Source organism: Cupressus sempervirens, chromosome 4 (genome assembly GCF_028749045.1).
Source record: "Cupressus sempervirens isolate cs-2001-9-10 chromosome 4, ASM2874904v1, whole genome shotgun sequence".
In the NCBI taxonomy this organism is placed as follows: Eukaryota; Viridiplantae; Streptophyta; class Pinopsida; order Cupressales; family Cupressaceae; genus Cupressus; species Cupressus sempervirens.
The window spans coordinates 13,939,564-13,963,419 of NC_143121.1; the positions used below are offsets into that span (position 1 = coordinate 13,939,564).

At 34.9% G+C, this 23,856-nt stretch overlaps 1 pseudogene; it reads right to left on the reverse strand.

The window, feature by feature from the left end:
* Positions 1–731: 731 nt before the first annotated feature.
* LOC149559690 (PI-PLC X domain-containing protein At5g67130-like) overlaps positions 732–23,856 on the reverse strand; it is a 110,670-nt pseudogene continuing 87,545 nt past the window's right edge.

A 23,856-nucleotide genomic window follows, 5' to 3' on the forward strand; every position in this document is an offset into this window, starting at 1 on the left:
TAGTAATATCTTAGTGTTAATTGAGTTGACAATATTGAATGATTAGTGGAAAGTTTAAATTGACATCTAGGGACATGGAATGGTATTTTTTCTAATTGATTTTCCCCTCCCCTCTCACTTACACTCTTATATTACCAACAAAGTTATCATGAAATTTGTGGGTTCATGATTAGATTGATCCCTTCTCTCATTGAATGATGTGATATTTTAATCTCACGCATTATATTTTTCAAAAATTAAAATGATTATTAAAGTAATAGGATATTAGTATCTCAAGTATAATATTTATTTTACCTCAATTTTCAATAATTCCCAAATTCATGGTTAGATATTTTTCACAAAAAATTGTAATACCCATGCTTATGCACCCATAATTTTCCTTTGTATTTAGAGACACAAAATAAGATATTCATTTTATGTTTTAAACTAAAAATTATCTATTATTCTTTAAAATATGGCTACAATAAAAGAAACATACCAATCATGTGATCACCAAAGATAACTTGGTGTTAGATTTCTAAAGTAGCTAGGGTTGGCATTATCTATAGGATAATTTCAATTGTAGCCAAGGTTAAATGATGTATGCCATAGTGTGTAGATGGAACTGAAAATTAGGAATTTTCCTATATAGAATGCTTAGTTAAAAAATTGGAGCTTAAGGTCTAAAAATTCATTGTGTGTGATCATTTGATTGACATATAACTCACAAAAAATTCCTACCTTGTTTATGCCTAGAGAGCATATGCAAGATGCGTCAAGTGTACCAAGAAGAATAACATAGTAAGCATAATGAAGTATTCAATGTAAGGAGCCATAGAAACATCAGCTCAAGATTTACTAGAGGCATCAATCCCATATGTTTTTGATTTTTTATTACTTGATGTCTTTCATACTCCAATAATTCCATTTGTCTAGCATTCTATAACATCACTTCAACCACAAGACAATTTTTCAATCAACTTATCCACACCTTGAAATGCACCTCCCCCATAGATTTTCTTTGAAAACTCTACTACTATGAAGTTAGCACGTGTTTTTCTTGCATTCATAGTTTTTATAGCTTTTATTTGACAAACTAGCATTACCATATTGATTCTCAAGTATAGATCTCCAAAGGTAAGAAATTTTTTCATAGGCCTCTTTATATGATTGAGAAGTGAAAATGATTAGGCACTAAATTTTGGTAGTTAAGTCATTCATGGTAGGCCAGTATCCACCATTTTGTAGCATGCTTGAGATTGTAAACCAATATTTCATGAGTCCACTTCTAGTGAAGATTTTTTTATCCCTTTAGGTAATGTGACATAGTCTTCAATAAATATTGTAATGATTTAAGATGGATTAACTTCAAGCAATGATGCAATTTCTTTCAATGTATTAAAAGTAGTGGGCATAAAAGTTGTGATGTTGATGTAGGTACCTCAAGAGGAATTGTAAAAGCCAAATGTTATTCTTGAAATTGTGCATGTCCAACACAAACCCCCTCAAATAATTATTTAGTTGAATAATCACACTATCCTCTTGGTTGGATAATTTTATATGAAGGGTATATATGTAGGCATTCTCTCAAATAATTACAATAGAATTATAGGTTGTGATCCATGAATATATTTCAAAAGGAAGGATTAACACCTTAGATATAGGGTGGTGCTAAGTGTAGTGCATATATTATTCATATACCCATATAACTACAAGATACACATTTACTATCTTTGGCATAGATATCATGAACTAGGGAACTACCCTAGGAACACGCCCCCCTAAAGCCTAATACAAAAAAACCAAGTTATTGTATTTTCTCCAAAAACCATCATAGTTTAGTTTGATTCTATACAAAGTCTGGTCCTTGTCAAATTATCTCCAAATTCACCTATAGAGCTATGAATTTTCTAAAAACACTATCAAAGGAAGCCACACAGAATTTTTGGTGAATTTTAAAGATTTTTCTACCTAGTAGCCAAACCTAGGCTAAATTTGGTCTCAAAATTTTTTCAAGATCTTTTCAAAGTGTTTTCTTATAGAAGAAATCAAAATTGTTAATCTTAAATTGGTTTTGACATATGAGTGACAATATAATTAAGTTATTTACTTAGTTCATGCCAACCAAGTAATGCATGCCATGCATAATTTGTCAGATAGTATATTCTAAGTGAAAAATACTTAGTGTGATTCAAGTAACTAGTAAATTCCAAGTCACTCAAGTGTCAAGTAGATGGTATGTGCTGAAATATTTAGATGTCGAGTGATCAATGGATGTTGAGTCATTCAAAGGCTATGTTACAACATTGAATTTGTAGTTCATGTTGAGGATTAGGGACTTCAAGTGTCAAGTTACATAGTTTTGACATAGATGTTTGTAATGCAACAAACTTGTAGGTAAACTATTTTTGGGCTGACTTAAGGATTTTTTAACTATCTTGCTTGATAAGGAATAATCTTGAATGTGAATTCCTATGTATTAAATGTATCTTATTAGGAAAGGGGAAGGTTTAAGTGGCAATATGGGTGAATCACTAGTGTTGATTCATATTGAACCCTAAGTCACCTAGTTCTTTCTATGGAAGACAAAACCTAAAATTTCAAAGAATGAAAAAAGGGGAAATGAAGAGAGTTTACATACACAAAAAATAAATTGAGTTACATTGTAGAATGAGTTAAAGTGGAATAGAGGAAAGGAATTAGGGGACAATAGAGATACATTTGATTAGATAGGATCAAGTATAAATCAGGTTAGAGGTTATCTAACCTCAAGCAATAGAGTGTATGTTGAAGGATCATTGCAAAGACATTCGAATAGGTGAATCAATTAAATATCTTAACACAGTAGTCTAGATAGTCCATTGTAAATTCTTTAACAAGGTGCCAAATTTATTGTAGGTTAAAGTCCTTTTACTAGACATACTTTTAGAAAGGTGTTTAAATCCTTTAACAAGGTAAGATCTAACAATCTTGTAAGCATTTAACATTGCAGCCATTTCATAGGGTAGAGCATGTTTCATGATCAAACATTGTAACCTTCATTGGATACATTTTATTAAAACAATCGTGAAGATTTATGGGTGTCATCCCTACCCCATTTTTGCCTTTTTCTTGGATGTTTTTTGGGTAACCAAATATCTTGTGTTAAACATGTGTCAAATATTTTACTTTCATGCTATGGATGGATATGCTTAATTTTGAATTTTAGTTAATATGCATAGATTGTGAGATGGATGTGTGGTGAATAGTTTAAGAGGTTGAAATTTTTAAGTTCTGATGCAAGCCTGCCCCAAAATCACTCCCACCCTCTCAAAGATTACTTCCCTATTGTATTTCCAACAATTGGTATCAGAGCTGAGTTCTCTCAAAAGTAGAGCTTTGCAGCTTTGAGGACAAATTTGGGAGATGGAAGTCTACAGATTTGAAAATAATATAGAAAACTAGAAGATTGATATACAACTTTCCTTACATCAAGTTAATGAAGCAAGAAATCATTTGAAGATAGCATTGAAGAGAAGGACGGAAATTTCTATTGAAAGAAAGATGCACAATACCAATAGATTGACACTACTAAATTTTTTGTTGATGGAAACATAAACAAATTTAATGTAACAGTTGTAGATATGATGGAATAGAATGGAACCCTAACTAAAGAGGTCAAAAATCTCAAAAGAGAATAAGAAGTCCAATCAATATTAGTGCGTGAGGTGATCGATTAGAAAAAGAAAGCTAAAGAGGACAAAATCATGGTTGAACATGAAAAAATGATTCTGACTAATAGAGTGGAATACAAAACATCAGAGGTAACTAGGATTTCTAACATGCAATTGGAAACTTTGGGTCAAATAATTATTGCAAATCATGAACTGAATGCAAAGGATATTTAGATTCCAACATTGAAGTTGCAGAATGAATAACTAAAATATTGTCTAAAAAGGGAAAAGTAGTTTTTTGATAGTTTCAACTAACCTAGTAAAGCCATGAAATGCTTTAAACAATTGATGAGATCCCCTAGATCCAATAGTGACACTTTTTGATTGGGTTACGCTACTTCTAAAGAAGGAGAATCATCCAAAAATGGTGAAGAAAGAAGTAGCAAAGGCAAAAAAATCCAAACCTACTTGTCATAACTATGTTAAGATAGGTCATAATGTTAATATTTGCAGGATCAAGATTGCAAATTAGAATCCTAAGTAGAGGTTCATGGGTCATTGGAAAAAATGCAATAAACAAGGACATTAAGCCCATGAATGCGGAACCAAGACCACAAGCACACAGAGATTTGAAAGATACTACTATAGCTATAAAAAGTATAAACATAGAGCATATGAGTGTATATCCAAGTCTAAATGGTCATAAAACAAGGAGACAAAGGAAAAACACAATGGTCACTCTTATAATTGGGATTATAATACAAGGTATAGTCGTAACTATTGTCAAGATTATGGACATGTTGCTAATAATTGTGTAAGAATACCTTTCTAAAGTGACTACAATAGATGGTTGAGCCAAACCTCATGTTTTAGCTTTTTGAAGACTAGTTACAGTAGCATGAATTATCTAAGAATGTCAAAGGGATCGAGCAGTGAGTTCAACAAAGGAAAAGAAAAGGAAGATGTTGAGAATGTAAGAGATGAAATTAACAAGAGATTGAAGAGAAATGATGATTGTAGAACATCAAGTGTAGATGGGATCACTTCACCCAATGGGGTAGGTGATCACATCTCCTTAAATGGAGAAATTAAGAGGTATGTGGGAATGATAGGATTTATTTCTGAAAAGGTTACATATGCATGAATAAAGATGCAAAGTGTTGCTAAGAGTCAAGAATAAATCTTTAAGTTTTGTTAGTGTTCATGTTACTACCAAGGATGAAAAGTTTCACTATGGTTGTTGAGTGAAATGATATTTGATGCCAAGTTATCAAAGTTGTTAGTGTTGATCAAGATCATAGTGGTTGTTGAGTGGAAAGGAATCTTCATGGAAACCAAGTGAGTTGAAATCTTTATTGAAGCCAAGCTTACATTTGTGTAAGCACTAAGCATTAATTGTGAGGTTTTGAGGTCTATATGATCAATTTCTACTCATTTTACATCATTTTAATTTGAAGGAGAGGATGGAGAATGAAAGTAAAATTGAAAGAGATCATACCAAAATTTGAAATCTAAATTCAATAGTCACTCAATACCATCACAATAGATTCACAATGGTATTTTTCATGTGTCAAGCTACACTGTTTGAATATTTGCAAAACACAGTTTACATTATGGCATCTAGTTCTTCAACTACTAAAGTTAAAGAGGGTAAAGAATTTTTCAATGTGCAATTGATACATAATCTTATTAGACAAGAAAAATTTCGAGATATATCTGATATTGCTTACAAGCAAGATCCACTTGGTGTGTCGTCGATGATATCACCTCAAGTTTTGATGATTCAAGATGTAAGATATTATTACACATGCAAGGTGGGTAGAATAGGAGACATGGAGATTAGGGAAACCTATGGAAAATTATGTATGAACAAAGAATTGAAGGATGAATTCAAAATTTTAGAGAGGAAAGGGTTTATCTGTGCCCTAGATTTTCCAAATGTTTTCAAGATTAAATGGATTAAGATAGTTTTGAGTAGGATTTATGATAATTCTATATGTTTTGATAATAGACCTGTGAAGATCACCAACAAAATTGTAAATAGAGTAACAAGGTATCCAACACTTGACTGACCTAAAACAATGATAAGTAAATCTAAAGAGGTCATTAAGAAGAATACAAGAGTAGTATGGAAACAAATGAGGGATAATAATTGATACTATCTTAGATCCTATAATTTCATTTGCAATGAGGATAATATAATAAAAATTCTATCAATCTATCAGGCTCAATAGTGTACCATGTATTGTTGTTGACATGGTCTATAAGATAGTCAAGGAGCATCATACCTATGACCTTGCCAAGTTTTAGATGCAAAAATTGTCAAAAAATTTAGGATCTATAAGGAAGATCAAAAGTGCACAATGTAAATTAGCCTCATTTCCCATAAGTGTGTTATTTTATGTATAGAATACATTCCCCACATTTAGCAAAGTGTCCTGGAAAACAAAAAAATATATTTTAGTGCAGATAGGAGAGTTTATTGAGCATCTTGGGAAAAATTTTGAGTCAGTTATGACTATCTATTTTGAGGACTTGAAATAATCAATGAAGAAGAGACTGATGGTACTAGTTTCAATAGTTCAAAAAAAATTTAATGATGTTTTATGTCTAGTTAAAAATGATTATACTTATGGTCAAGCTATTATTTTAAGGGTAAGGTAACTAAAGCCATTAGGCTATGAAATCAATGTCGATGAAGCCTCTACAACAATAACAATAGTTCTTGTAGAAGATCTAGATACTAAGGCTAATTCCTTTGGAAACTAAGACATGGAAAAATCAAAGATAACTATTAATTTGAAGACTACCCCAATCATTAGGAAGAAGACCAAAATTATTAAGAAGCTAAAGCATAAATTTTGTGGAGAAGAATAAGAAGAAGAAGAAGAAGAAGAAGAATAAGAAGAAAGAGTAGTAGTTATACTTTCTCAAGCACCACTGGCCTTGAGTCAAGGTCAAGGATAAGACCATGCAAAAGAAGTGAGAATTGAAGAAGATGCTTAGGGAGAAGAAGCCAATGAATCACCCAAGGAAAAGAAGAGGAAACTAAGACACCAGCTACTAGAAAACCAAGGAAGGTTGCAAAATCTATGCCTATAATTGCCTCTATAAGAGCGAGTACAAGGGCTACTACAAAGAAGGTTGAAGAAGAAGACAAGCCAAAAGTGAAGAATGCTATACTATCTAACAATGAAGAGAAGATTGAGAAGATGTCAAGGAGAAAATACATAGCTATAGATGAATCTAATGAAGAGAAGATTGCATCTAATTACAATAGAAAATTTTAAGTGGTAAGTCACCATTATTCTTTAGAATTAGAAAATATATGTGAGAATATAAGGAAAAATGTCAATTTATGTAGTCTCTCACATATTAAATTTGATACACTCAGGAAAGTTGAAGTGAACCAAGTAGAGGGGTCAATTTATGTCATGATGGCAACATTTAAGAAAACTCCAGTTGAGATTTCCAACTCTCTACCAAAGGAATTATCTAATAGAGTTGAGAAAAAGTGGCAATATAGTCTAAACATAGAAAGAAAAACTACAGAGACTATACTTGCTAGAGTGATTCCTAAATTGGATAGAGAAAAAATAGCCAAGGAATTGAAAAAGAATCTTGTAAAGTTTTCACCACAATACACAACATACATATTACATAACAAGGTTGAGGATGTTGTATAAAATACCACTCTAATTTGGAAATCACTATATAATTTGACAACACCGATGGTAATAATGTAAGCACCTATTGTGGTAGGTGACGAAAAAGAAGAAAAATAATAGGTAACTAAGGTAATGATAGTTGAGACTAAGATAGTTACATGTAAAGAAACATAGGAACCAACTGAGGATGAGCAATAGACATAACATAGTGTACAAGAAACACTTGTGCCAAGTGCTAGTCCTTAACATGAGGAGAATATAGAATGTGGTAATGTAAAGATTAAGGATTTTTCTAATACTATGAATTAGAACATCAATCCCCTCATATAGGATGACTTGAAGAAGATATTGGTTGAATCCACTACCAAGGAAAAACTTTGTGAGAATCTTGTACTAGTAAGTGTTGATGAAATTGAGAAGGCAAAAAAAGTATCTATAGGGGAGGAAGTATAGAAACAAATTACACCTATAGCCCCTCCTCAATTTTCAATGATACAACGTACATTACCCCTTGTGATATATTAAAGGATGAAGCTAGCTACTTCTACCATTAGTAAATTGGAGCAAAGTGCCCCTGTCTCAATTACTATAATGAAAATTCAACATGACAAGGGTGACATAGTTGGAGAGAAGAAAGATGAAATAGAAAATACTGAAGGATTACAACTTAAAATAGGTTAGGTAGATACTCTTGCACCTAAAACATAAGATAAAGGTGCATCTATGAATGTAGAGAAGGAAAAGGATAAAAATGAATAGATAAGTATGACTACCAAACATGAGGAGCAATTAGCAATACAAACATTGGTAACTTTGTCATAAATTGACACTCCTCCTAGTCAAGCTCTTATAGGTTGAGTATAGAAGCTATACCCCTATAATCATCAAGGCCTGGTCCAAGCACATCTAAAGTAGATGAAGTCACATCATTTGTTAATGTGAACATGGATGAAGTGATTGAGTTTCCCAAATTCTATTTTGCAACTATCACTATAGAAAAAATGAGTATACTCCAGGAATCTCTTTTAAAGAAGAAGAATGAAGAACTATTTAGATAGGAGCATAGAGAAAAGAAAGCCTTGATAGATATCAAAGATATTTTTCTTGATGCATTGAGCTTGCCAGCACTAGAAGAAAAAAAGTTCATAATAGAATAGTTAACTAGATTAGTGAAGAAGCTAAATGATATAGACCTAGATTCAAATGTAAAATTACTTGAATGGTTTGAGAGAAAGTTCCAATGTAAGGTCGATGAAAAGATATAAAGTGTTATTGCACTATCATAGGTTGAGTTAGCAACCAAAATTGATAGTGTGAAGAAGGTACTAGAGAATGTTTTTTTCTTTTTACACCAAATTGTGTAATACACACTCTTGAAATAAGAAATGAGGAGACACACACTGAGTTTGGAGAGTCATATATAGTCATTTAGTATTACTTTGCCAAATTCTCCAGCTCAGAGTGAGAAACATTTTAGGAATCTCCTCAACTCCCAAAGTTAGTTATCAAAGTTCCACATAGATGTAGAAAACATCAAGGCTAAATTGATAAGCATCTAGTCTATTAAAACTCCACATATGGAGATATTGCAAAAGGAACTAGTCTTTTGTAAAACACTCATGAAGAAAGATCTGCATCTTTCTAGTCATGAAGGTTTATTTCTCCTTTCTATCTAGCTATCCATCTAAATAAAATCATTGGAGGTAGCTTGTGATAATTGAGATACAACACTGAAAATCATGATTGAGGTCCACAAATCACTTTTGGACAAACACAATCTAAGTGTATAGCTATTGTTATCCCAAAACACATGCCCTATTTCTTACTAGGAATGGGAGCACCCCACTTTTTGTGAGTCTCCAAATTGAACGGGAAAATTTTTAAAGAGTCAAAAAACTAAAAAGACCAAAAAGAAAAAAAAAAAAAAAAAAAAAAAACACCCACACACCACTTGCAACCCATTGGTGGCTAGGGTTATATAAACCCTGACCCCCCATTATACATCATTTCATAATTTTTTGATTTCAAGTGACGCACCCTCTAACTTCTCCCTCTCTCTTTGTGTACTTTTGCACTTGTGTAGGTGTGCCAAAAAATTACTCCCATGGCTCCACACTACAAATATCCTAAATTTGGCACCGCATTGCACCACATGCCTACATGTGCACCCACTCCAACGTGCATGTGTGTGCACCATGTTGGGACCATGGCACTTGCCACATGCACTTCATGCATGTGCACCCACTTCATGTGCATAGACACTTCTGCCTCGTAAGACCCCATAAACTTAAAAATTAAAAAAAATGAGTGCACTTCTTTTGTATTTATTTTTGTATTAAAATAAAGGAGAATTTAAATATATTTTTTGATGTTTTAAATTTTTTTATTTTGAACTAATAATTTTTTATTTTGAATCATGCAAGTTAAATGACATCCACATCTAGAGAGAAAATGGCACCAAAGCCCGTTGTGTTCAAATTTCAAAGCATGTTGTCAAAGTCTAGGTTTCAAGACGATCATATAGAAATCAATGACACTAAATTTGGACACATAGATTTGGTGGAATTCCTTAGAATCTATAACAAACCCATGGAAAGATCTACCCTAGTAACCTCATTGATCCATTCTGGGTTGGTAAGTGTAGCTTCGCATCCAGTATTAGTGAAATTAGCAAAATTGATTATGACACTGGCACAACATTTTGTTCCTAAAGAGAGAGTGGTTAAAAGAATAACTAGAGAAGTTGTACTAGACCTATGACCTGAAAACATTGAAAGGGTCTTCCATCTCCCAAAGGCAGATCAGTTTATAAGACACTCCTATGAAGCATCAGAGAAGTGGTATAGGGAACACTACAAGGAGGCAACATAAATTATCTAATCATCTTAAATCATTGAGAAGCCTCCTTAGGGTAGGATAACAGGAAAGGCAAAAATGACTCAGGGATACATGAAGGAGGATATTGGATATTCGAACAATCTTTTGAGTAGAGTCATGGGTCTACCTGTAGTTGGCGACCTTAGTGCTTTCATCGTCAACATTATTGAGACAATCAGGACATTGAGGATGCCAATAGACTAAGCCGCCACACTAAGTGAAAACTTTCATGAGCAATTGAGGATAGTCAAAGATAAGAAGAAGTTATATATGACTTCTTGCATGAAATATTTACTTGCAACAAGGGTTAAAAACTACCCTAGTTTGTAGAAGAGAGCCAATATACATGATCCTAATGCCTAGCCATACATTGTCTACCCTCAACTAGCGCGGAAGAAACTCTCAGCACAGAGCAAGGAGTACAAAATCATGAATGATGCATTCATTTTTGTTGTCATCTGATTCATACATGGAGATTATGCAAAGAGGTTATTTGATGAGGCAAAAGCATAGATAAGAGCTCTTAGGGCATAATTCATCCAATTTAAGAAATTCACATATCTATGGGTGGTTGGTGCATCTGTCAACCCTAATAACCTCCCCAAATATCCTAGTGACAATCTAATGTTATTGGAGATTTCTAGGCAGATTGAATTTGCATATGAGAGGGTGAAGAGACAATGGAGACCTTGCTAGGCATGGCCCTCGGTCATAGGACCATATCAAGTGAAACATAAACAAGATATTTTTTCCTTTGAATGGGAATGGGAGAATTATCCCCTCAAAGAATACAATTCCCCTAGTCCCTACTTTGATAATAATAAGAGAGTGGAGATTTTGGCTGGCAAGGAATTCCATCATGAAGATGCCATCAAAGACTATTGGATGAACATGACAAATGACTATGATGTTCGCATAAGAGACTATTGTAGGATGATGTTGTACTTAGTAGAAATGGCTCTCAAATTGAACTTTCCAAAGGAGATAAGGCAATGAGATTCGAAGGTGGTATTGGACCCCCTATTCAACTTGGACAAAATAGGAGAAAGACCCATCATGAATGTTGAGGTTGAGAGGGAGGAGGGTGATGATATTAATCATCGCGAAAGGCACATAGTCAGAATGATGAAGGATTGGATCAAGAAACCTTTTCAACTAGATCCAATACTAGACACCTTGATCTTTCGTGCATATGCCTACCCAGAAAAAGATAGAGGGAATAAAGTAGCAATTCCTACCTTTGTGGCCTAGGCTTCTATTAGGAAAGAGACAGTATAGAAACTTGATTGCTCAATTGGATACTACCACCCTCCAGAGAGGAAAGAAAAGAATAAAATTAAAAGGAGCTATCTTCAAATAGTCAAGACAGGACAAGCTATAGCATAGGTTCCTCCCTAGAAATGGAAAGAGAATGTAGAAGGGTCTGAGGATACTCAAGCTGCTCATGTCTAGGATGACCCTCAATTGCCTCCCTTTGTGCCCAGCCAATCAGAAGAAGGAGAGAGTCTATAGGTTTCCATTCCTCCTTCACAAGAAGAACCAACATACCCTTCTACCTCTAAGAAACAAAAGAGGATTAAGACTTGAATGAAAAAGAGGCAAAGGATCACTAAAAGAATGGTGCCTTTGCCATTTTTCCCTAAAATCATTCAAAAGGGAGATGAGGAGGAAGAAGAAGAAGAGGAGGAAGAGAAAATGGTGCCTTTGCAGAGAAGAACTAGGCTAGCTAGAGCCATAGAGAAAGAAAGGAGAAAGAGTGTCATGGGTACCTTGCCATCCACCCAAATAGAACCCTTAGAAGTCTCTTCTTCAGAAGATGAAGTACAAGAGTGGGTGGATTAGCAGAGTGAAGATGGCAATGATATTTTCAAAATTTTAGATTTTGATTTTATGCCCATGGGAATAGAGCTAGTTGGGGACAAGATCATGGGTACCCCTATAGGTGAACAGATGCCACTAGATTCATAGGGTCTTGATCTTACTCCCTCATCTCCATCACAAGTCATGGTGGTAGATAATGGCTATAGTACTCCTTTGCCTCAAAGTTTAGAAGAAGAATAGGTTTAGAAGGAACCATCACAAGGAGAGGAACTAGAAAAAATGGTGACTGATGAAGTGTCAAAGGAGGGAAAAATGGTGGAATATTCTCAATCACCTTCCTCAGACACTAAGGTGCAAGCTGCAAGGTCCACTGAGACTGAGATGATAGAAGGAGAGCCCTCACAATAGGAATAGATTTGAGGAGGATTGATAAGCAGAAGGAGTTAGTAGAATACACCCCTTCATCTTTAAGAGGTAGGTCTTTAGCTAAGCACAACCCAAGATGGCTTTGAAAAGAAATAATGAGGAGTACCAAATCTTAATTACATGCTTTAGAGGAAGGCATTTTTGATATTGTAGACATTTTGAATAAACCTAGGTCCCCATCACATGAGGCATGACCATTGGTGTTTCTCACCAATACATGGGACTAGGAATTGTTTGCACAAGTGGCTATCCCTCCCAAAGATGTAGATGTGGAAAGTAGTCCCCATGATTATCAATTGAATGAGGTTATGTTGGGAAGACTCACATGGGATACAACTTGATAAATGGTGACCATGGGAATCAAAGAAGTCTTCAAGAGCATGGAGAAGGAAGAGGTCAAAATCCAAACACTTTGAAGGAAAATCATGATCCTAAATGGATATTTAGCCAAATTAGTTGCTCCTCTAGATCTTGAGTACCTGGAGGAGAGTTTGAATACTATACTCAAAGAAGTGGGAAGTGTATAGCTAGACCCATTTTTTAAATCCTGTCAGTAGTGGCGGGAAAGTTTTGAGGAGAAAAGTATTTTGATTATATAGGGAAATTTGAAGTTACTGCACACTACATAGGAGAATGTGAATAAAATGGTAGTGATTTTGAAGTAGGACTTCAACATTATAGATGAAGTAAGGGCCTAGAGTAAGGAATTTCAAATTTTACAAGCCATAAAGGGGCAAAGGTACCAAATTTTGATTGATGTATATATAGGAGAAGAGTTAGATATGATTGATGATTAGATAAAGAAAATAGTAGATATCAATAATTTAATAGAAACATTACATGTGAAGATTCATCAGCTCAAGGACCAAGCCCAAGAGCAAATTTTGGAAGAAAAGAGACACTATAGTGATCCATGCTTGGATATTTTTGAAGATGAGGAACAAGAAATTTTTTTACCTTTTGAGGTAGTAGTGGAAAATTTTAAGAATATTTTTGAGGAAGCTTCTGATGATGAGGATATTTATCAAGCGTTCAAAATAGAAGAAGCCTTGTTAGAATTGGATACCAAACTTGGGGATTTTCCTAACATCCAAATTAAGGTAGACAATTATAGATAGAAGGTCAAGGAAAAATATCAGGCTTTAAATTTATTATATGTAGCTAAAATTACTGATATTATAGAGAAATTCAAGGGAAAACATCCAAACATAGCTTTGGGATGAAGGGGAACAAAACCCAGAAGCCAGAATTTCAATTTTGACACTAAGTAAAATTTTGAGATTTTGGACCCTATCAAGGTGCATAGGTGCATATATCCGTAGGTATGGAGGCATACAGGTTTGCATCTCCATTTCTCTAGAGGTGCACCAATAGTTAACTGTCAGTTCAAAAAATAGAACTTTTCATGCATCAGAAACACATTCTGATGATAGTTTAACTCTGACAAAAGCCCAATAAAGGAATAGCTTCCAATTTTGGCACTTTTAGACACTTCTACTTCGACTGAAGGCTTTACTATTCTTTGTTCCCTCATAATTTATTTATTTTTTACATGTAAAGGTTTATGCATCCAATTAATGAATAAAATATGGATGGAGTCCTACTAAGCACCAATTTCATTGTTAGTTTGTATATAATTAATTTATTTACTTGATTAAAAGCATTTTATTGTATGAAGAATATCTCTCAATCTCAATACAAATTGAGGAGATGATTTCTTATAAATACCCCATTGTAATATGTTAGATTGGATTCATTTAAAAATGGAAAAATACAAAACTATAGTTCTTTTTTGTGTTATTTTGAAGTAGTGTACAGATTCTTCATTTCATCTGAGATCAAAATGAACTAGCAAAGGCGTCCTCATGAACAATTAAATTTATCCTCAATTGAATGGATTTTATTATGTCACAAGACAACTATAGAACCATGGAGCTAACTCAAAAGATTATCTTTTCAAGGGAGGAATTCCTCAAGAATTCTATCGTTTAGCATCCTACATAATGACAACTCAATAGAAGAGGCACTAGAAGAAGGGCCACACTTTTGGTTCCTAGAAAAGAAGAAATTTGCCAAAATTTCAAAATGTCTACATTTTTTAGAAGTTCAAAAAAATTCTAAGTTTTGAAAAATTTAGGTACATAGGTGTGCAGATCCATAGGTCCATGTTAGAGTAAATAATTAATTTACTAGTTATTTATTCTATTTACTTAAGCTTACTTAGGTAAATGCATTTTTATTTATTAGTTGTAGTCTAGGAGTTTGTCATAAGTTGTTGACAATATGGGAGTTTGTTCTCTCCTAAGTAATACTTATCCTTTCACATTGTTCAAGGAGTTTTCACCTCATGTGGACATATGCTTAGTTGTCACACTTATCTCCTAGAATCTTCTAGTTCCTTCTAGGATATTCCTTGAGCTCTTTATATTCGAGCTCTCCCATTGTAAATCACATTGTATCACATTCTTGCATATTGTAAATACATATTTTCTTGTGTTTGCATATTTGTGGTCTCTCATCTCTGTTTAAGGGTTTTCCCCTAGCTCCTTGCTCTCCCCTTCTCAGATTCCCTTTGATAGGTATTTTGCATGTAGGTGATCCTAGGTGTCTTTGGTGTTTTCTTTCTTCAACTCCAACATGGTATCAGAGCCCTCCTATTGCAGCTTCGTTGCAAGAATTTGCAACTATGATTTGAAGTCACAAACCCTAGTTTGTTTGTGCAATTTTTCTTCAATTCAGGGGTTCTAAAAAATTTTAGAGCACATTGAGCCCCAACAGACACCACCATTGGATTCAGAAGGCCATTTAAAGCTAGGATTCTTATAAAATTTTCCAATTTTGGCTATAGGGCTCCAAGAAGCAAAAATTTTTAGGGCTAGGGCATCCATACGGATCGTATGGATGATTTTTGGAGGAAAAAAAATTAATAAAAAATTTAAAGTTCACCATCACTGCGCCATCATGGGGCCACTACCATGCCACGGGCGCTCAGCCCATCGGCCACCAAAGCCAGCTGCATAGTTGAAGCACCGTCGCAGCTTGGTGCCACAGCCCCCCACTTCCTCCACTCTGACTATGCCCTCCACTAGTGAACTTCTTAGCTTCCACCACTACCACACCTTCTGTAGCCTACACACCACTCCTAGCTAGTCACAGTCCTCTGCCACATGGACAATAGTCAATGTAGTTATAGAATGACATGTGGTAGGGCTACCATGCAGCACTTTACCATGTGGCCACTACCACGTCAGCCATCTGCCACGTGGACTCCACATGGCTATCTTTTTTGCATCGATGATCATTTGGCCATCAATTTTGAGCTAGGAAAATGATGATGCTAGCATGACATCAGCACTACATCATCCTTCCTCTTGCACTCTCCAGGGGTCATTTTGGACCTAATTATGGTTTTTTGGCCATAACTTTTGCATAGGAGGTATTTTTCCAATTCAAAAGAAGTGCTAGAAAGCTGGTTCTGAGATGGAGACATTGTTGTAGGTATTTTTAGGTTTTGATGTAGTTTTACACTTTTTTTTTGCAATCAAAGTCCAAAGTCTCTTTTTGACTCTGGCAAGCTTTTCTTTTGCGTCCCTTTGCCATTTTTTGAAAACCTTATATTTTTAAAAAGGCAGTTTTGTCTAATTTTTAGAAATGCTTTTATTTCCTTCAGATTCTACCCGATATTCTTTCTATCATGTTTTTAACATTTTTTCTTCTTGGTGAATATCTTGGGTGTTTCAGGTCTAAGGGTCATTTTCTTGCTATCGGATTCTTTGTTTTGGGCTATACTATGTTTTCGTTGCAACTCATTTTTTTCTTTTTCATCATTTTAGCTATCATTTTTGAAGCACTTTTATGTATCACACTGAGATAAAGTGCCACTCTTGCATTCTAGGGGTCATGAATGTTGTTTTGAGGTAGATGTACTTGCACTATTTTTCATAAAGCACCATGGGGGATAGGTTTTGCCATTTTTGTGCCCTTTCCTTTTTCAAGTGAGTGTCCCTTCCATGACATTAGCCCATGCAGTGTCAAATTGACCATATCTTTATGGGTGTTTTGTACCTCTTCATCTTTCTCCTCGTTCTTGGTTTGTCTGCAAGAGCTCTTTGCTCCACCTTTTCAGTTTCCTATCATCTCACCCCATCTTCATTAAGGGGGGTTCTTCTATTGTTCTAATGCTTCTGTGGTTCAATGGTTTGTTAGTATGAGTTATGTATTTAGTGGTTGATCCTATACACAAAGTGATTGTAGTGGCTGGCTACCTATGCTTTTCAGTGAGATGGATCATCTACCATATAGACGCACTCAGTTCATGCCATTTTATTCATTGGTGGTTCGTCAGATCAATAGCTCTCTTTCTAGTGACAGATTTTTGGCTTCTACATGCTTCAGTGATGATGCTCCTTCATGATCATTTTTCTTGTTCCTATTTGCAGGGACATTCTTCTCTAGTCGGAGGCTTCTTTAGTCCTTCACTAGATTTTCTATTATCTCTTTTTGGAGAGGGGTTTTTTCCCATTGGGTTTTCTCCTTTTCTATGCTTACAAAGATTGTATTGTACATGGGTACCTAACATGGCCTCGTTGTTAGGACCCATTCCATTCTACATTTCTTAGTTTTGTGAGCTTAAGGCATTTCCCTAAGTTGCACCTAAGAGGGGGTGTTAGAGTAAATAATTAATTTACTAATTATTTATTCTATTTACTTAAGCTTACTTAGGTAAATGCATTTTTATTTATTAGTTGTAGTCTAGGAGTTTTTCATAAGTTGTTGACAATACAGGAGTTTGTTCTCTCCTAAGTCATACTTGTCCTCTCACGTTGTTCAAGGACTTTCCACCTCATGTGGATGTATGCTTAGTTGTCACACTTATCTCCTAGAATCTTCTAGTTCCTTCTAAGAGTTTCCTTGAGCTCTTTATATTGAATCTCTCCCATTGTAAATGACATTGTATCACATTCTTGCATATTGTAAATACATATTTTCTTGTGTTTGCATATTTGTGGTCTCTCATGTCCATTTAAGGGTTTTTTCCTAGGTCCTTTCTCTCCCCTTCTCAGCTTCCCTTTGATAGGTCTTTTACATGCAGGTGATCCTAGGCATCTTCAGAGTTGGCTTTCTTCAACTCCAATAATCCATAACTATGTAGGTGCATAGGTATGCAAAACACTATGGCGCACCTAATTTATGATAAAGTGTGCTTCTACAGAGTTGTACTTTTTCTAGAATTGATGCAAATTGGAGGATTTTGATCCAAAATCCCCATTTCATTGAGCATTGAGATCGTCACCAAGTGCACACGAGTTTCTTAAGCTTAACCACTTTTGTAACCCACGCAGTGACAAAGGAATACCCCAAATCCAACCACTTTGATTCAACATGTCATCATCTTATTTTACTCCACCACCACTTCAACCACCAAGCAGAGCCTCACATATTCTAATAGTTCCACCACCATTCCAACCACTTTTAGGTCCACCAAATCCTCCAATGGACCTTTTTACAAACACTATGGACTCACCCATCAAATTGAGAGGTGCACTTCATGATCTCCCTAAGATTCCTAATTTTTTTTCCCAAGGTCCATTTATGGAGAAACATGAACTATCAAAAACCATGTCAAAGTATTCAAAGAAATTTACAACCAAAAGTAGATTTCCAATGAGGATGTGGTTCTTCATTTATTACCCTATTCTTAGGGGGAGATTTATTTTAATTGGTATTTCAATTTGCCATGATTGGGATACTTTTGAAAACTTGTTCTTAGAACAATTAGAAACTTTCATCAACCCAACTATGACACATCAACAATTTATATCAATTAAAAGGGATCTAGCTGAGATAGTTTCGTGCTTCAACCATCACTTTCACATGGGATACTGCAAGTGTGAGATGTCATATACTATACTAGTTGAAGATTCTATTTAGATTTATCTGAATGCTACGGATGATCTTACTGTGATCTTTCTAAGAAGACTTCCTCTTGGCAATATTGATACATTAGAAAAAGTCTTTACAAAAGCGATCACATTTACGAAACAAGCCAATCCTAATGAAGGAGGAATGATGCTTCTAGGGCAAGTTGTCACTACAATACCAACATATCTAATTGGAGCACCCATAGTGCCTAGCTGGTTCATACCTATGTATCCAATTCCATTATAGAAGACACCCGCTCCACAAAACCCCACGATAACATATCTAGGGTACAATCCTCATAAAATAGCTTTCTTTGAACATAAGGCAATAGTTCCCATGTAAAAAAGAAATAACTTTATTTCAAAATTTGGTCAAATAAAGAAGACTATGTCACAAATGAACAATGAGTTTGACATGTCTTAGATTGTCAGAAGGATAGAATAACAATTTCCAAAGAAACAACATTGGTCCCTACAACAACAATTTTGGCAAGAATTATAACAGGAACTTCAATGGGAAAATAATGACAACAATGTAGGAAACAATAACAAAGGGAATAACTTCAATCCTCCTAACTGTAATAATGACTTCCAAAGGAAAAATCAACCATGAAACTGTTGGAATATTCAAATAGGAACAATGCTTTTGAGAGGGGGAGGGGTGAATCAAAAGTACTGTACTTTGACCTTTAAAACTTTTTCTTAACTGAAAGTAGCATGCATATAAACATATCAAATAATTATGAGAAGCACATATGCATCGCCACATAACACTTCAGATTTGGTAACCAAGAAACCCTCGAAAAATAAGAAGGTAACACTGGGGTGGGGATGATACCCACAAAAAATTACTGCAGCAATAATATTTATCCACTTCTGATGGTTTGCCCTGTTAAAGGCTTTACACTATATCAATAGTGACTTTATTAAATGATTTCAAACACTTTACATGAAGTGTTACCTTGTTAAAGGATTTAATCACCTATTTAAAGGATCTACAAAATAGCTGTTAAGCTAACCTATCACCATAGGGTTTCCTTTCTAATACAATTGCTAGAGAGTATTAGGTATAATAAACCTGATAGATTACAATCCTTGATTGCTGAATACATGCACTTGATCTGCTTTCTCTAATCTTGATCCTCTGCAATCTGATACTCTTCACTCTGAAATAGTTTCCCCTTTTTTTTTTCACCCTTGTCCATTCACTTCTTCTATATATGTATATATTTTTGAGATTTTGTCTTCCTTATAAAGATAGTTGAAGACTTAGGGTTAGGTATGGATCTAGGATCCATATTGAATCTTTGTTTCCTGCTCATTCCTTATACTTTTCTCATTGGTTCCATGCCTTCTCCATTTTTCTTATTGGCTGCATGTAGATTGCATAGGAGATGCAAAAGATTCAATCTTATCATTTCATCCTTCAAGATTCATCAAATGTCGGCCATGAAAATGATTTACATCTAAATTTGTAAAGTTACAAACTCATATGTGCATTTTGTGTTGCTCGACACTTACTGATCTCTGATGCTCGGCACTTAGATAAAACTAGCTTACTTGACACTTGTTGCATTTTTGTATTGCTCAGCATTGTCTATGACTCGACACTTGTATCATGCTCGACACCTAAGGTCATTCAGCACTAGATCTTTACTCAGCACTTGAAGGCTGCTTGGCACCTGAAGGCTGCTCAACACTTGAAGATGACTCGAGACCTGTTGTGTTTCCTGACTCGGCATATGTAGTGTGCTCAGTGCCAATATAGAAAATGATTAAGTGTGTTGGCACTCAAGTGTCAAAAACCATTCTGATACTAACAATCTCCCCCTTTGACATGAGTGAAAAAAACATTTAACTGACCTTATGAGTACATTTACTAATTTGCTTGGTATATACAGAGGTTTTAAGGCCTTAATCAAAATTTGGGTAACTTACAATATATACCTCAAAATTATTGTAACTCCCCCTGAGTTGATTGTGCCAATGCTCTCCCTTTTATCTTGTCTCCTCCAAACAATCTCCCCATTTCTCTTATCTCTCCCATTCATCATATAATATCTCCCCCTTTTTGACACATATGTCAAAGGGCACTAAGGGTTAAAACCATATTTTGCCAAAAATGTGCTATTTACCTCCATGATCATCCTGAGAGCTGCATACCAATTGCTTAAAGAAATTTCCAATGATTTATGCTGGATAGCAGTCTTTGCTACAAAGTGAAGAAGTCCATCTGAAGTAGAAAGATTTGGATCTTTCTTGAGAATAGTTTTTGCATAGACTTGTTTTTTATGGAGTACTTCTAAATGAAGAGTTATGGAGGATTGGAGCTGTATCAGTTTTTCCTTGATGGTGGCCTCTTCTGCTATTAATACAACTATTTCTTTCTAAGTGTGGAGCATTTGAGAAAAATGCTTCTCACTTTGAGCTAGATCCTTAGGTAGCTGCATGCTAGAAATATTCAAATTTCTCTCCAAGCTCACTATCTTTTGGCTGGTTTCTTGTGTGATGTAAGAAAAGTCACACAACTTTTTATACAATGAGAATATATTCTCAAGTACTTTTTTCACTTTATCTATGACCTTTTCCAATTCAACTTGTGAAAGTGCAATTTCACTAGATATTTTCTCATTAACTTTTCCTAGAAATTTTCTTTCAGACCATTCCATAAGTTTTGCATTGGTTTCTTGGTCTGCATTTGTCACCTGGTCAACAATATCTATCAATTGTTCCATTATGTGCTTTGACTCATCTGGTGACTGAATACTGAAGGCATCCATAAAGATGTCTTTAATCTCATGCATTGTTTTCTTTTTTATATACTCCTTCCTGAGTATTTCTTGCCTCTTTCTTCTGTGGAAGGATTCCTATACCTGATTGATTTGATCAATGTTTATTGTTTTTAAGTCATAACTTGGTATGACTATCTCCTCATCCAATTTAGGGTCTCCATAGTGAAGTACCCTTGTAACTTTGGTAGAACTTGATCCCGGTGTAGATATTTGCAGTTGCTAATGTGAAGGAGTACCCGAGGTAGGCAAGTTTATCAATGTTTTGTATTGCCTCTTTCTCTTTTGGGGTTTCCTCTATTTTCTCCTCTTGATGTCTACCTTGATCAATTATTGTAATTTTAGGAAGTGCACCTTGTGTTTGAGCTGTACGATCAGATGTAATAGTTTGTCATGTTTGTCCTATTTCTTTTTCTCCTACTGCACTTGGCTTCTATACTGTCATGTCAACTATGCCTGTTGAAACAACTGTTGATATTTGAAGTTGACCACTAGTAGCTATAGAGATGTTGGAGGGTGGTTCTTGCAAATTCACCTTATCTCTAACTGTGTTTTCTACTAGTTTTTGCAATTCATCCATACTGGCCAATATTGGATCTATACATAATCTTTCTTGTTGTGTGGATTGGTCAAGGATTCTTTTGAGATCCTTTGAGTTAATGGATTGATGTTTTGAGTCAAAGTGTCAGGAACATCCTGTATAGTTATAGTTTCTGCAGGTGTGATGGGTACATGAGGAGGGCTAGGAGGTAGCAATTATGTGTCTTGCACACTCAGGTCTTGTTGTTGCTCTTTCTCAACTATTGCCGTTTCATCTTGCTTTTGTGTATCCTCCTCTATTTCTTTCTTTTCTTCTTCCTTCTTCTCTTCTTCTTGTTTCTTTTCTTCTTCCTTTTTTTCTTCTTCTTGTTTCTTATCTTCTCTAGCTTGCTCCACTTCTGTCTTTTCTTCTTTTCTTTTTCTCCTTTCTTCTGGTGGAGCAGTAGCTTCTTCCTTGTATTCTTTGTCAAGAAAATCTTCAATCTTTTTGTACAAGTTCTTCCATGATTTTTTTTGTTCTTTGTACTATTTCTTCCATTTTGTTTTGAAGAATGAAGAATACCTTATACTTAGGTGTAAACCTAGTACTATGTCTTTTAACTGCTTTCTCTATTTGTTCCTTAGTCAAATTAGGTAGTATGCTTGCTAGGATTGATTCTTGCATCTCCTTCTCCATTCTTAAACAAAAATGGCATCTGTCTTCTACAATTTTAGACAGTTCATCTGGAAATTGTCCACCTAGTTCAAGAGGAGTATACTTCAACTGTGCCATCATTCCATAAACTAATTCTTCTATTCTATTTTGTTCTTCTTTAGTGAACTTATTGAAATCAGCTTTATTTATATTGCTTAACTAACCATTTTCAATCTTTTTACATAATGCATCAACTAAAAAATGTCTTACCTTTTCAGATTGATCTTCTTCATTAGTATCAGGTTGAGCTACATATCTTCTTCTTTTCCTAGGCTCTTCCTATGTCTCCTTGATTAGTTTCTTCTTTGTTTCTTTCTCTTTAGCTTTTTGAGTGGAGGCCCTTGTTGTAGCTCTGGTTGTTAGCTTTTGGGGTGATGGCATGGTAGCTTTCTTTGGTTTGGGTTGAGCTGGACGTTCAGTTGCCTTTCTTTTCTTTGGCTTAGCTTGGGTTGGTGCTTCCTTGGCTTCTTCTTCCTCAACACCTTCCTTCTTATCTTCACCTAGGCCTTGAGTTAATTCCATTGGGCCTTGCTCTTGTTCATCCTCTTCATCATCATTGTCATCATAATCGTCTTCAACTTTAGCCTCTAACCCTTCACCAAATTGCTTCTTAATTTTCTTCATCAATTTATCTTTCTTTTTCAATGTGGAGGCAGTTTTTAATTCCATATTTATTTTTGATCTTATCATAAGTGCCAAAATGTGGTTCATTCTTGTCGGTCTCTTCTGCCAACAATGCAGTTATTGCTACATATGCTTCATCAACGTTAATTTCATATCCAAATGGCGTTATCCATCTCACCCTTGGAATTGTAGCTTGAATATAGGTGAAGTCAATATCAACTAAGAAGCATATATCACTAATATGTTTTTCCACCAAGGAAATTGGTATTCTCACCCTTTGCTTCATGGATTTCTTGAAATCCTCAAAATAGCTTGTCATCAGGGTATCAAAATTGTCTCCCATTTGTTCTATATACTCATTAATTTGGGAAATGATAGTTCTATCATTCCTCCATGTAACTTTTCCAAAAGAAGGAAATTCATTCCAAACATAAAAGAATATACAAACTAAAATTGCTCCAAATTTGCATTGGGCACCCTTTGACCTTCTTATAGTTGTTATGTTTTAATTTATCTATTGTAGTTGTAGTTCTGCAAGACCATAAGTATGATCCTTTTTCACCAATTTTTAACCTACATCTACTGCAATACATGGCACACTGTTGAGCCTACTGGATTGATAGAATTTTTGGGCAGTGACTCTAACAACAAACTCAACTAGAGGATCCTGAATGGTGTGAATCGTCATTCCTCTTTTGTTCCATTGAGCTCCTATGTTTTTTTCAATGACCTCCTTGGATTCACTTCTCAAGCTCTTGAACCGATCTAGGGTAGGATACCCAGTTACCCTATGAATTATTCTTTTTGTAATCTTGACAGGGACATCCTCTAACCATAGACTGCCATCACGAATTTTGCTCAATA